The 15,745-nt window shown below is 42.9% G+C and overlaps 1 protein-coding gene across 1 annotated transcript in view; it reads left to right on the top strand.

Moving 5' to 3' along the window:
- The window catches only part of LOC142886650 (carbonic anhydrase-related protein 10-like), a 90,202-nt gene that overhangs the window by 49,812 nt on the left and 24,645 nt on the right, over positions 1 to 15,745 (top strand). The gene's annotated exons all lie outside the window — the stretch shown is intronic.

Below are 15,745 nucleotides of genomic sequence, written 5' to 3'. Positions count from 1 at the left end.
CCGTGAATTTATTGCCTTGTTTAGTTTGTATTTTTGCCCGTGATGCTGCCACACCTTAAATTGGCATTTTGATTTATTTTCAGACAAATATTAATCTGGCAAAGTTTGCCATGGCCATGCAAAAACTTGGAAGGTTAACAGGCAAACCTCATTCACATTCAGAGAACAGTCACATGTACTGCTGCCAGTTGAGGCTTTTGTATTGGTGGGAGGGGTGACATTAGCCGCATGCCTTTGTCCCGCAGCGAGGCGATACACGCAGCACCGTTTCACTGAGCTCTTTCCAAAGCCGGTCAGGAGTAAACTGAAAGCGGTGATGTTTTGATGTTAAAATGTCCCACTAATTCTAATAAAACTGGGCTGCAGCCTACGCCAACCCTTTTCAGCCACTGCTGAGGCAAGAAGTTGCGACCCGTCTTACTTTTTCATCATCATCTGAGGCTTCTCGACCCAAGGAGGATCTAAAGTGCAAGTGATCTCACATGCTTCAGACACAACCCAATCGTGTTGCCTCTCAAAGCCAAATACTTTTGCACAGTTTTTGCTTGTATCACGTCATGCCGTCCTTTAAGCCCTGTAAATGAATAGTGGTGCAAGTAAATGTAGCTCCAAACCGGTATTTCCCGTCTCCGTTTCAGTGCCAGATTAATTTCCTGCTTGACTAGGATTTAAAACACGATTCCGAAATGATACTGCCAATATAACTGTTGCCGCCAAATTTATGTGCCACCCAGGTGGCCAGTAAACAAGGCAGAATGTGAAAAAGCATGCTAGCAAGGCCGTTTGAAACAAGAGCGTTTCAAGCTAAATGGCAGCTGATGCACACCACCAACATTGCCGTTGCCATCATACTTAGAACAACTGTGTTAACCGTGTAAAGCATGCTAACATGCGCCATAAGCTAATTATAGAGAAACTTAGTACAGTCGGCTCAACTTGCTTCATAAGGAGTCTTAGGATAGAAATATTGGCATCGTACGAGTTCACAGGGAACAAACTTCCTGCCATCTGCGCCCAGTGTTTATATACCTCCTAAAAATACCGCCCCTATGTTTATGTGAACTTGCCTTCACTCTGTCATATGGGGCACGCCATGCACCTTTCTTCTTGTTTTGCCGCTCCTGCCGAGGACAACGCTGCACGGGAGTGCCAGCTGATCAGGCTCCCGGCCAGTATTGAACTAATCATATTACATTTTCATCCAAACAGTCTCACATCACCATGTGTGCATAAATATGACTGTGGCCGCACCAGGTGGGAGGAATACTGCTCGCTCTGCCAGTAATAACCCTCTGAGCTGCACAGGACCACAGGCTTTGTGAGCGCGCTTTGTCATCCCCGCCGCGAGAGTTTCACTGTGAAGAAAATCTCCCCCCCACCACCACCACCACCACTTTATTTTTTTTATTTTTTTTGTCCACGGCGGCACGATGGCGCTCATATTAGGGCGGCCAAACTGTCAAGGTTCCGCAACAGCAGAATTAATCAAGGCTCTTTACAGCAGCGGCACAACTGTAGTAAGAGTTAAACCCTGAATCTTTCTCATGATTAATGCTCTTGTGCATCTGCTGGGAGAGGCAACATATAGCATGGCCATCTGTCCTCTTGACTGTGTGCGTGTGTGTGTGTGTGTGTGCAGGGGGGGTTGTTAAACTATTCTAAGAAGAGGAGAGGAGAGGAGAGGATGGAAAACGCGTGCAATCTAACGGCAATCTGTCAATATTGTCCACCGGCAAGACGACTGCGGGTCTGTAGGTTACGGAGCCAAGAGCAAAGCTTGGATTCCTGTGCGCTCGTGTCCTCCCTGTGCGCGTGCAGCGCGGCGTGCACCTCTGCGCCGCCCAGTTATCCAGGCCGGCATCAATCATGCTCCAGCTTGTTGCGGGTGAGTTTCCTCAGAAGCCCGTGCACAACAGATTGACTGTCTTGGCTTGGGCTGCCGGTGACAGATTTCATTGTCGCCGGAAATTCACAGCACTTCCATGCAGTTTCACGGCCCCACAGCCAACAGTGAGGGGAGAGGATTTATGATAACTTATAGAAAGTCCAACTCCAATTCCTCATTATCTTCACAGTTCATTGCCAGTACATGTCATCTAAAAAATAGTGATGTTTGCTGGTGGCCAGTCAGGGACTTTTGGACAGTTACCAATATTGGAAGAACACAATCACTTGAAAGGCATGCAGGTTGAGGTTTTCTTTAGGTGGATTTATAAATTGTCGTAACTCCCGATTAGGGATGTTAACAATGAATTGACTATCGATTAATTGTCAATTAAGAATTTAATCGATTTAGATTAAATCAGTGGCAATTAATTGAATATTCTTTTCACACAGGTGGTATCATTCTAACAGTGTAGTGGCAGAAAAGAGCAATTCACCTGTAGATACTGGTATGGTCATGATATCCCTAGAATAAAGTACTTTTAAACAACCCCCCCCCCAAAAAAGAAATTTTAAAAAATAAGTTGAAATGTGACCCATTACATTAGAAGTCAACTTAAAGTCATAGAATAAATGTTTAAGGTGTTTTTACTGTTCTCTAATGTAAAAAATTGGTCACATTGGATCCTCAACATTTTTCATTTTTCAACAACCATTGTGAAATTTAGGTTATCCTGAAAAATCGCTGCTTATAAATTAATCGTTAATCAATCGATAAGGTCGATCAACTAACGATTAACGAATGAATCGATAATTTACATCGCTACTCCTGATACAACAGGATCCGACGGCAGCCTCAGACATGCTTAGTATTTAGAGTTAAAGGTTTCTTAAAACTTGAGATAAGTGTATTGCACCAACCCAGAGAAGAACAAGGCTCAGGTTAGGCGGTAGAGCTGAGGACGGATGAGTAGCTCTGGTCGGGGGAGGGTGGGAGGAGGGTCTGGCAGCGCAGCTTGGCAGACACTGCCCAGGTAAGTGAATGGCTGGAGGACTGGAACTGCTGGACTTTCCTTGTGGCCACACGGCGAAGAGAGGCAGGAGAGTTTCAGTGGAAGGCTTTGACAAAAAAAACTGTTGCTGAGAAGTGAAAACTGGGGAGTGTGGGTATCTCCCACCAGGCAGGTGGAGAGGGTGGAGGTGAGGTTGCAGCTCAAGCGCCAGGCCGGTTGTGAGGACATAACAGACGAGCACACGGTATCAAATTGATTTTTCACTTGTTAACAGAATGGCTAATATCATTCACTGTCTCCAAGGAATCTAAGTAATGAGGAGCCACTGTAGTGGAATCCACCTACAGCAGGAAATCCTTCAAGGCAATAACGTGGTTCCAAAACTGGTCTGTACAAGAAGTGATACTAGGGATGCTTATCTTGAGTTAAGGTTGGAAAAAAAATGTTGACACTTAAATTGTGGTTGTGCATTGAAAGAAAAAAAAAAAAGCGGTAACAACCGAAGAGTGACCCATTCCTGCTGAAAAAACACGAACCCGAGCTTCATCGTAAACAAACTGTGCATTGCTCGCGGAGCCCGGAGACGTTTGTGACAGGAGGACCACCAGGTAAACGGAAAGTGAATAAATATTCGCCCCAACCTCACAGCAAAACAAAGAGACAAGGGCGAGAAAATATGGGAAGAAATATAAGTTTAGGAACCGCCGCTCCGGCCTGTAATTGAATTCCCCAGCAATGAGAAATTCTTCCTGCTTCCCTTCGTCCCAGAAAGTGTGTGCTTGGAATAGCGATGTAGTCGAGACGACCTTAACCAAGACCAAGTCAAGAGCCAGACCGAGACTGAGAGAAGTTTTGCGTGAGTTGTAGAATGAAAGTGCAATAATGGGGCTCATCATAATTTCAACTACAGTCATAACACGTAACATTAATAAGGGCATGCCCTTATTAATGCTTCCGCCTGGTTTTTAAAATCCCCTGGAGACCAAGACAAGATCTATCCGGCCTCTAGTTCTACAGCAATAGCTCAGACTCTCAGTTCGGAAAACCAGCCTTCCGTGATGTCACGAAAAACACTAGCTGCGTTTCCGTTACAGTTTTTCGCAAAATAAAAGCGATATTTCTAAAATTTCAACAACGTACAATTGCGATTTGCACTTGTTTCCATTGAATGCCACAAGCCGTAATCTCTTCTAAAGTCTCGACCCGCGAGACCCCACTTTGAGGAGGATGGCAGTACAACATGTCTTGTATAAATCTGCATTTTGAGGTTGTTTGATGTCAAAAATGATTATTATATATTTTTTTTTCAATTACTTGTAGAACAAATATTCCATCTTCTCCTCCGTCCAAACATAACACAACATTTTCACATCCAGTGACAGGGAAGTCTTTCCCTGACACTTTTGCGACGTACCTCTATATCAATACATCTGAAAACCTCATGAGAGCGTCAAAACATATTTGCAATATTTGAGAGGTTTTTTACGAGGTTTAGCTGTTTCCATCACTGTTTTTTTTTATTGTGATATTTCGGTTTTGCGCAATTCTAGGAGTTATGGAAACGCAGCCGGTGATATCTCCCATAGGTTAGTCATAACACTCACACATAGCTGTTGGTTCCACCCTCAGAGAATAATTGTCAGCCCCCTTTACCTATTTATTCTCTATTTTTCTCATATATGAAAGTGCAACAAATGTAAGCAAAAAAAAAAAAAGGTGTTTATGGGCAGAGTTTTAAACAGAGTGGTAAAGATCTATATATTTATTTTTATCATTCATGATGGCGAGGTTAGCAATATGGGGGCTGTGATGAAACCCCATTCAAGAGCTGACACAGCTGTGGCAGAGCCGCTGAGGGTGTTGTTGACTGTTCCCTCAATTTGCTGGTCAGAGGGGGAAGTTTTACCTGAAGATTAGAAAATTGAGGCACTTTCGGACGACTTGTCAAATCCCTGACAGGAGCTCTGTAAGGGATTTCTCATGGCTGCCAGTCAAGTGAAAGGAAAAAATTTTTTAGGGTTGCTAACCCGGCTCACACGTTCCCAATATTTACTCTCTGGGCTGCCGATACTCACTTTGGCCTAGCATAGCGTTGAGCTTGCGTGTTCATTAATGGCCTATCAGTTAAAACATGACCGGCGACTATTAAATGTCAACTCGATTCTTGCTGTTCGGAAAAGGCCATCAACTCCATTTATGCCCAACCCGCCAGCAGAGCGACCTTCACATTCTCGGCACAGCGATGCTACACAGAGGCGTTAGAAGAGCTCCAAATATGACAAATGACTGACTGCACAATGTCTTTGACTGCTCTGCAGTGTGCTGACATTTCACTAATGGATCAGAGAGAGTTTGTGCGCGCGCGCGTGTGTGCGCGTGTGCTGCCGGAGTGACAGTTCATTACTCATATGCCGTCCTACAGTACACACAAACACAGGCACTCATTTACACAGTAATTGATCTGTAACAGTGTTTTCTCTAACTGATCCGGAGACACTTTGGACTTGTGTATCAGACTTCATTTCGGTTTGGGTGCAGCTTTCACTCATGAAGGGCAGAGTTCAGCTGAAGGATCGATCTGGTCGGCCAGGAAATAAATTACACTCAGTTATTGTAATTAGCGATTGAGTCACATTTGCTTTTGATGTGAGCTCAACTTTGCTTTAAGACCCCTCCACCCACCATTAAAAGTGTTTTATGACGGCATCCTGTAATGCAACCAGTAATTATATTACATAAGAATGATTAAAAAGATAAAGATGTTTTTGGAATGAAATAATGCCCTTAACAGCACATTTAAAGACGTCAGATTGCAGTTAAGACCGTGGGCTGCATTAACATAGAAAAAAACCCGTCAGTGCAGCATTACTTTTTAATTATCTTTTGGGATTTGCAATATAGAACACTTTCATAAGCAACTTTGTTGCTTTGGTTAGATAAGTGCTGAAAGAGAAAAGGAACAAAGATGAAAACACGACCTTTTTTTGAGCGGCGCTGCTTATTCCTCGAGCATTTTTTTTTTTCCCTTTTTTACAATTTCTGAAAAACTTTTCCCTTTCAGAGTGGCACTCATTCCCACTTAAATGCTTGTGTGTGTTTCCCATTGTGTTACATCATGTTTTCTTTTGAGCACAGCTCGTGTTTGGCAGTAGAGAAAAACTGTGGTGAAGTTTTAATAGTGGCATTCGGACCAACTACTACTCAGATAATTTCTGCTTTTTTTCTAATGAGCTGCCGCATCTCGGTGCCGTGAGAATGTGCCATTGTGTCCGGCTGGAATTAGCGTGGCTGATCTACAATGCTGTCATGTACGTGACAGCATGTTATTCTTAAACGAAATTTTCAGCATTATGGTGGAGTCAAAGATTCCAAACCATTTCAGACGAGGATCCAAGGTCTTTCAATGTTGAATTATGGTGCTCCGCTCGTGCATGCGCTGATCGACATTTCATTACAGCGGTTTCCCGCTGTGATCGTGAGCACATGGAGTGATATCAGTAATAGTCATCTTGGCTTTGAATGTGATCTTGCATGTGAGACTAAAGATCAAGAGCATTCACCACCATTCACATTGTACCTTTCTCAATCAGTCAGTCAGCATTTATTTATTTTGACCAATGTCAAATCTGAATAAGCAGGTTTTTAGCTTGGATTAATAAAAGGCTCTTGTCAGTGATGGAGAAACTTATTCCTGAGTTCAGAAGCAGCAATATTAAAAAAAAAAAAAAAAAAAAAAAGCCCTGTTAAGCCAACACCTGCACCCGAACATTTTTTGCCTTTCAAAAAATTTTGGCTCATGACCTCAGACCTCTGCCTTCCCTTAGAAGAATTAAAATCTCTGATAAACAGTGTTGTGGTGAGACTATTAAGAGCTTTTGAAACTAAAACATTGAACTGCACTGCAGTGTGCAGAGAAATTGGGTAATCGCTCATTTTTAGGTGTTTTTGTTAAAAAAAAAAAAAAAAAAACAAGCAGTGGTATTCTGGCCAAGTTTTAGACGGCAGAGGTCAGACTCGGGGACGGCAGCATTGACGAGTCATTGCTAAATGTTCAGGAAGAAGTCAGGGGTCGGACATTGCTGGAGGACATGCTCTGGGAGGACAGCTGGGAGAGTCAGAATAAAGACGGCACATTCGGATTTAATTGGCGGGTAGGAATATGGGGCGAATGTAAAAGGAGAGGACATGGTAAAAATTTAAAATGCGAGAAGGGATAAAACTGACTGAGAGGAAAAGAGGTTGGGACCAGGGAAGGGAGAAGGAGTGGAAATGGTGAGCAGGTAGGCTAGAGAGATGAGAAAATAATGGAAGTGGAAGAAGCGGATGAGACGAGATGAAGGGGGAGACGGAAGGGGACAGAGGTGAGCATGTGGTCATTCAAACAGCGAATTAATCATTTTGACAGCGTATCTGTCTCTCTGCTAGTCACACACACTCAGAGTGTCACAAAACGGAAGCTGTGTATATTCATCAGTATGACGATGACACGCGTCTGCCTCCCTGTGATTGAAGCTGAAAGCTAAAAGATGACAAACAAAATGTCTATGTTCAAGCCAAGAGGCGCAATTGTGTTCGTTCAATGGGTAAGGACCGGGAATGTTGACAATTGATTGATTATCGTTTCGGTGCCGTCAGTGTTAATTTTGTTGTTTTTTTTACTAAAACGATACAATAACTAAACAAAAATTCAAAGACGACGACGAGGTGTATTCGTTTCGTGAAAGGAAATGGCAATTTAGAAAGTGGCGGGAGGAGTTGGGAAGAAAACCAATCAGAGCAACGTAGCCAGGAAGTTGCGTAGTACGTACGCACAGATTACCAGACTAGCTTGAGACGAAATGTCAACACCGGGGAGGAAGAGACGACGCTATTTGGACACAATTCACATTTGATATGAAAGAAAATGAAACACTTTCTAAAAACTGTGGTGCAAATACATCAGGAATCGACGAAATTCACTGTCATTTTAGTTGACTAAAATTATTTTATTTCGTCAACTAAAACTCAACTAAAACAAAAACAATTTAGATGATCAGATTATGACTAAAACTAAATTACATTTTAATCAAAAGACTAAAACTAAAGCTAAATCAAATGTTGCTGTGAAAATTAACACTGGTTGCCGTTAATAATTTACCCTTTTGAGTTAAACAATCAGCAATGAATTGGAAATCCTGCGGTTCTGTTTTGCCAATAGGATGTTTGTCATGATGGTCTTGCCAGGCCACACAAAGGTGCTGATTTTTATTATGCAACGCATTTGCTATGCGGCTAAGGTGTGAGCCGCATTGATCACGTACTTGATCACTTACTCTCCCCTCATATAACGGCTATGTCGCCTATTGTAATGTCACAATTTACATCAGACAAACTTCCAGGCACTGTTTGAGCCAACAATCTCCTAGCAAATTGTATATTTCTACCTCACACGGGGCACAACATTGCACAATAAGGTCCTCATATTGTTCCACTGAGAACTGAAATTCTGTTCAGAACATTTATGATGTATTTTCTGCTCTTGCATGAGGCGAAGCTCCCTCGCTCTCTCTGTCACTGCTGGAGATCGAGGACGACTCCATCACCATGATTGCTGGCAGCCCGTGGTTATTTTTGCACTGTCACCAAACCTCTGCTGTAATGACACAAGAATTGCATTTTGGCCGATCTCAATCGTTTTGATGCAAAATAAATTGTCCATAAAAATCTGTACTTTGGTGATGCACCTGGTGCATAATGGTCTTAACAAAGATGAAGCGAGCAAAGCGCAGCGCTTTCTTATAGCTCTTTAAATTCTTAAGGCTCTTTGAGAGATGAGCAAAAAGCAATATACATTTCATGTCGCTGACTCACTTTCTGTCCCTCATGCAACAGTGCCATAGCTTGTATCTCATATAGTAAAATAAATGTGTTGTCGAGCAATGTAACATTCCTTTTGCGTATTTTAAGAAGTATTTAGATATTTTTGTCTGTTTGTTTGAGATAAATTGAGATTCTCAAAGAAAATGCTGCTTATGAATTAATTGATAGATCAAGAGGGTAAGAAGAATTGATTAAGATAAAGAGATTATAAAAACTAGATTATTAGAACAGTATGGTAATAGACAAGAAATGCATCAGTAGAAATTATGTTGGCGGGTTAAGTAATAGATCAGCAACTGGTTCCAGTGATATTATGCAGCGGTTTTGAACATTCAGGTCAACGCTGGCACTCAGATCTCAGCAGGAAGCGAGATCATTAGAACAAAGTGTCAGAGGATGAGGGGCTTTCTGTCGCCCCGATTCTCCTCGCAGCCTGGACACTGGTGCCGATGATGAGGGATGAGGATTTGAGCAAGGTGTCTGATATTGAAAGTCAAGGTATGGAACTTGAATGAAAGAGCTTCACGATACAAACACATTTTAGAGAGTGACTGACGGCAACTGATTGGCTTCGAAGAAAGTGAGGATTTCTTAAAGACATGAAGCAGCGATGCCTCCCCTACGCATACATGCATATTTTTCTAAAAGTACTTTTATATGCAACCTGCCTTTCATTAACAAATGTTGAACAAATCTGTTAATGAACAGGTGTTTGCTTGTCTCTTAAAGAGCTGGGGGAAAAACAGGTGTCTTCCAAAAAAATTACCTTTTTGGAAAACACCAGCAGCATTTCTGGTTTGTCTCTTGTTTGAAATAATCTTTAATTAGGTGATAAAGCATCTTTGGATGAACAGCAGACATAATCTAAGTACTGCTATAGTTTTACACTTTTATTTATGTACAAGTGTCCAGATTAATTTACATCTTCAGTGAGTCTGAAAAAGTCAGATGTGTTTTTTTTGTGACTTTACCGTCTAATATTCATTAGTAGTTCGGCTTTATCACCAATCCACATACCTCCTCTAACTGCTGTTGGGTCCATTGTGAAACTGTGCCATAACCGCTTTTCCTCAGGCCCTCTTCTGATTGGCCAGCGTGTCACCCAACCTGCGGAGCACTTGACATTGCCTGTCAGGTACACATGCAATCGCCTGCGGATGAGATTATTCAAAATAGCACTGGCACGAACACGGTTGGTTTTTTTTTTTTCAGTCTTTTCCTTTGTTTTTGTAACCCCAGTGGGAGCAAAAAAATCTTTTTGTAAAAATACCTACAAACACGTTGAGAAGGCCAGAAAAGGTCCAGAGAAAGCTAGAAATGTGCAGCGTGTGAGATTTATCTGAGCTTCCAGTTCATTGCACACTCATTTATGGTGAGCCTCCCTGCATAATCCAGATGGCTGATGCGCTGTGCCTCCACGTCCATCTTCCATCCAAGTCTCAAAGATTTTAGTGCTCCTCTTCTATGTCGGCAACTTTTATGAAACAATAATGTGAGCCGTCATTGGGCGAAAGAGCCTTGGTATGCAGTCACTACCTCCTCAGCCAAGGAGCGCAGCTCATTAGTCAGATTTGCCCTGTTTATACAGCAACGGAATAACTAATTAAAATCTGACTCAAAGAGAGCGAGTGCCTAAACATCACTTCACTGCGGTGAGGAGTTTGCGTGGGTAATTTCTTCAAAAAGCCATAAGCGACTTGACAGGCTGTATAACTTTGTTACAGTTCGCGGTTTGTTTTGAGGAATGAAAAGCCGAGCAGGACTAAAATATGTGCAGCGTGAATGATTTTACCCATCTTCTGCTCTCAGCCGGCCGGGCCCTTCAGCAAGTTGCACTTCTCTCCCCCATTCACTGTTACCGACATGGTGTGATGTACACTACACTGGGCGTCCTAGCTCAAATGGAATTCTGGCAGGAAATAAGTTTTGCCCAGAGGATGTGACAAATGTAAAGTTTGCCGCAGAAAGCAGGAGGCAGTCAAGCCAGTGTAGCAGCGCTTTAAAGAAAATTAAAAGCGGAAACTCTTTTCCGTCGGGGGGCCCTGTGGTGTTCATGCCAATGTGGGTGCTGCTTCTCTTTTCTTTTTTTTCCCTCCTCAATGCCTCGCTAGTAGACATGACATTTAGGAGGGATCAATAGACATGCTGTTTACATCCTGCGTCTATTCAAAAAAGTGGAGAAAAAAAATGAAAGTCTATTTTGTGTCTTAATCAACCTCGGTAAGTCAGTCGAAGATTCTTCCACTTGTAAATTAAGGGCCTGGATGTCCGTGAACGTCTGTGTAATTTGTTGTGATTTATCAGTGGCTGTTCGCTATTAGCCACTAAATCTCCGATCTGAAACATTGCCGGAGAGCCTGCGACAAACTCTTGCTCCACTAAAAGTTAACACAACAATGGCAAATGCAGCTGGTTGGGAATAGACTTTTTGATCCTGAATAACCCAAAAACAAGAGATTCCACTGACCTAAAAGCTTTCGTTTCAAAGCCCCTGGCGAGGAAGGGGGTGGGTATAGGGGGCATTGAAAAAAAAACATATAAAACAGCCGTTTGAAGCTCTCTGTTCACTCTACACTGGGAGCTGGAGACTAATTGGAAAAAAAAAAAAAAAAAGTTGCTATCAAATTAGGGTCAGCATTTTATGCAGTTAATACAGTCACTTTGAGGCTGAAATTGGTCCGAGCAAGTAGAAGAATGTAGACACTGTAAAAAATAAGTAAACACAATTACAAAGCGGGGACGCACAGAGAGAGATTAGTCAGGGGTAAAATTAAAGGTCTGTTGTGTGTCCAGCTTGTCAGCGAAACCCCCCTCAGAAATGAGAAAAGTCTGTCCTTTACTCCTGCTTCTCTCGCTCCAATTTTCCCCGAGAGTGTGAGCTCAAACCCACGGTCCTGTGATGTCATTAGGGGATCCTACACTTCCACCGAGGCAGCTAAAGGTTCAGCTGCGGGCCAGTGCCAAATTTGGAACAATGTTCCCAATGAACCACCCCCTCCGTTATATGTTCTCTAATTCCGATCTATCCGCTTGCTCCGCTCTCTGGAAGTCTTGCTGCTTCTATGCGGCTCAATGGAAGGGTAGTGCTGCTCAGTAGTCGCCGTTGCATGGACTGTAAGTAATCTGCCAACCAAATGCCAACCTGATTAAAAGCACATCACCGATCGAAATTTCAATTGGATAAGATCAGAGGAGATGGTGTGACTTTGTTTTTGATGAGATCAGAGTTCATGTTAGCATCACATTGGGTTGCCTCCCACTAATGTGCCTCATCTTGGATGAAGATAACCACCGTGCACCCATATGGGATAGCTAGGGATAGGTGAGGGACCGTTGGATTATTGGGGGGAACCAACTCATCAGTCATCACTTCATTCAGTGCTCATGGGACAATGCGAACAACTCAAGCACACTAATAAAAAAGTGACCATGTAGTTGTCTTGGCTTCCCATGCACTCATAAAAACCAGCAAATAGCCAAATGCCGCTAAGAATGTATCTCTTTAAAATTAGAGGTCCTTTGAACTTTTAATAAATGGGGCCCGTCAGCGTCAAGGAATGTGTTTGAATGCAAATGAGTCATTTAAGAAGCAACAACCGTCATGTATAACACACACTGGGAACATTCCACGCGTCAAAAACTGCGGTGAAGTTTAGAGGTTACGGGACCGCGCGCGTGACTCACAAAGTCATTATCGTGATCCTCCGTGTCAAGCCGCACGAATTTCAATGGGATCAGATTATGGCGCTTCATAAGAATGACGCTATAGTGTACTGCAGATCAAGGGGCAGCAAACATCTTTTTGAAGTTTGGATTAACAAGGGGGGAAAAAATGCTCATGCATGCAGCTCCAGGTCTTTTTTTTTTTTTTTTCATCCCCTGTGCCTTGCGGGGAAGTGCGGTTGGAAATCACCAGACTCCGGCATCATGACACTTGCATAATGGCTCCAACTTGTCTCTAATAGATACAGACAGAGCGGAGGACTTTAAATTAAAATCCCGGGCCCTCACTGTCTGCTTATTGGGTTACATGCATTATGCAGCGGCCTATCACAGCCCAAGTCCAGGTGGGACCGAGCGCTTTTCCTCTGTTAAATATTAGCATTTCATCTCACTTACCGTTTCTCCGAGGAGCTGGAGCTTTTCTGAACCAATTTCAATCTCCTCTTTAAAAGTGTTTTCTCTGAGGCTCTTTGGACCAACCCGGATCTCCCTGCCAATCAATAAAGTTTGTGCAACTTGTGCCCAGTTCTGACAGTTTCCCTTCCTCATCAGCTCTTCCTCTTCTTCATCATTATCAGCTCTTACCATATGTAGCTTCGTGCCAGTTCCGTTTTTGTTTTGTTTTTTTCCCCCGACCCAGCCTTTGTCTCAACTGTGGCTGTGTAACTTTTGGATCCTCCCTGATTCTCTCCCTCTGTCAGTGCGCTTTATCATCTAATTTCCACGGTGAAATATAGCTGTGTGCTTGGGTAGTGGCGGAGAGTGTGCTCCGGGACATTTTAATTGAAATAACAATCCATGAAATTCATAAAACTACAATCTTCGGCGGTGCCACAACAACGGGAAATCATTGTTATGGGGACACTTGCTGAATATATTGGAGGTAAACTCGTCTAACTCGGTAGACTCATTTCACACTGGCTGCTCGGGTTGTACATCTTTGCTAATTGTAAATTTAACCCGCACCCCCCCCTCCCCCCTCCCCCCAAAAAAAAGCATCACAGGCTACAGAGCGGTGAGCTTAATTGGGTTTTCCTTTTGACTAATGACCTCTTTAGGAAGCTTCACTCAACCTTGATCATGTCTTATTATTATTAATATTTTTCCGTCCTGTGTCATCTGTTCCTCTTGTTTGCCCAAACAGCAGCATCTACATGACATATGCTGCAAGATAAATCATCATGCAAAGCCCGTTTGTAAAACCTCCCACCTATAAAGGAATAATTTTATGCACATATTTTATTGATTTCTTTCGTTTGGAATCTATTTCAATGTAAATGTGTTTTTTCTTCTTAGTGAAAGCTAATCTAAAGGTCCTGTTTTTCACTTAACCAATGTTTTCTCACAGGAATATTTATCTCTCGTGTGTCAATCAACTGCCAGGAAATGAACATAATGCATTTCTTTGGAAGCTTTGGAAATCAGCGCTTTGTAAAGTCACATAGGGCACTGACACCTCTCCTACGTTAGTGACAACACCCTCAGCCTGACATTAAAGTCTCAGTGCCTCGTTTTTGTCCTCTTGTAAATAAAGATGAAATTTTAAGTCTAGAAAAAGTCATATAGTATAGAACCTTTTCATGTTCTTCCTGTTCCGCCAACTTTAATGGAAATACATAAGTTCCGCAGCAGCAAGCCCTGTAAATATTATTTTACCCTGAGTGCCAACACCCCTGACCTGAAAAAAAAAGAAAACATAAGATTACGTTTCAGCTCATAAAACAAAATGCAGTCGCACTTGACTTGTCGGAGTGTGTACACATTAAAAGAAGGGCAAACATTTAATGGCGCTGGATTTCACACGTTGGAGAGTGTCTGGGACGGCTCCGAGGTCCTCATTAGGTTTCAACGCCAGCACCTCGACCACTCAGCCATCACACTTCTCCTTCCAGTCAGTTTCATCCCGGCAATTATCAACATCTTCAATCCCAGACACTCTCCCTCTGTCGCCGCCTTTGTCCGTCCCCAGCTTATATTTCCATTTCTTCCCCGTCTCCTTTAATTACCGTCTTTGCATCTAATTTTGTCATTACAAACAGGCCTTGCAGCTCCTTCCCAATACAATCGTGATTTCTCGGTGTCTCTCTCTCTCCCGTCCCGTACGCATGTTCTTGGCAGAAATCAGATGAACGCTTTGAAGTTTGTTTTTTTTTTGGGGGGGGGGGGGGGTTTCGCCTCCTGCTGGCTCAACTTATTAAAAACAACACATCCAACAACTTCAGCTTGTTCATCCTTAATTAGCAGAAATGTGTCGGATTTGTTTTCCTCAAACTGGTGCGCCAAGATGCCACGTGTAATTGCCCAGGCCCACCTGCTGTGCGGCGGCAGCCCTGTCGACTAGTCAGCCGTGCCCCTCTCGTCAGGTATACATTGTTACATCCACTGGCAGAAGTCCCCTATGTTGTTATTGTTGTGAATTAAAAAAAAAAAAAAAGAACTAATTGAGTTATTTTGCTCTATGCAGTACCAGTGCTAATTCAATGATTGTTCTGTGTAATTTCAAGTTGGTTACCGATGCCTTGCGGGACTCATTACTGATGCTCAACCCCCTAAACACTGGCTGTTAGTAGTGGACTTGTTCCATCTTTATTCCAACTCGCTCCTCTTTCTGAAAAAAACAACAACATGGAGCATCCAGTTGGCCCCACCAATACTCCACATTTAGAGGTAATTATAAAATCAGAGGTCTCAGTGGCGCCTGCCTGTTGGTTTTGCTGACAGGTTTTCGACACTCGTCATTATCTAAAGATCTGAATGTGAAATGCCTCCGCTTGGTCTTCTTGGTCTTATCGCGTCCACCGAAGTGGCAGTCCCAGTGCAACGCCGTACAATGTGCTTCTGCCAAAGCTGAGCACTTTTCTGTCCCTTTTAGGCTGCGTTCAGACTGCAGGCGAATCTGATTCAAATCAGATTCTCAAATCCTTCTCAAATCCAATTTTAGGGCTGACTGTCCGCGCGGTTTTTAGCAAGTTGTCCAAATGGGATCTGGCTCTGGTCAGACTGGGCCACATTATTGACCCATCTGACAGGTTGCTGAGCTACAACGTCAGAGCGGAGGCTTCGTCCAGCTCGTGTAGTGTGCTGCCGACATATAATAGCGACAGCGGCAAAACCACTGAGACGCATCTGTACAAATGTGATTTGAAAACTACCTCCTGAAGGTGGTTTCAATCAAAAATGGGATTTCATGTGATTTGTGACTGTTCAGACTACAAAAGAGCCATCCTGGTTTCAATCTGGATGGGCTAAAAATCGTATTTTGTCTT

The sequence above is a fragment of the Nelusetta ayraudi genome, unplaced genomic scaffold (assembly GCF_046127955.1).
Source record: "Nelusetta ayraudi isolate G7.1 ecotype Tasmania unplaced genomic scaffold, CSIRO-AGI_Nayr_v1 ptg000016l, whole genome shotgun sequence".
In the NCBI taxonomy this organism is placed as follows: Eukaryota; Metazoa; Chordata; class Actinopteri; order Tetraodontiformes; family Monacanthidae; genus Nelusetta; species Nelusetta ayraudi.
Note: the sequence above shows the minus strand (reverse complement) of the source record. Positions and strands in the feature narration are given on the sequence as shown.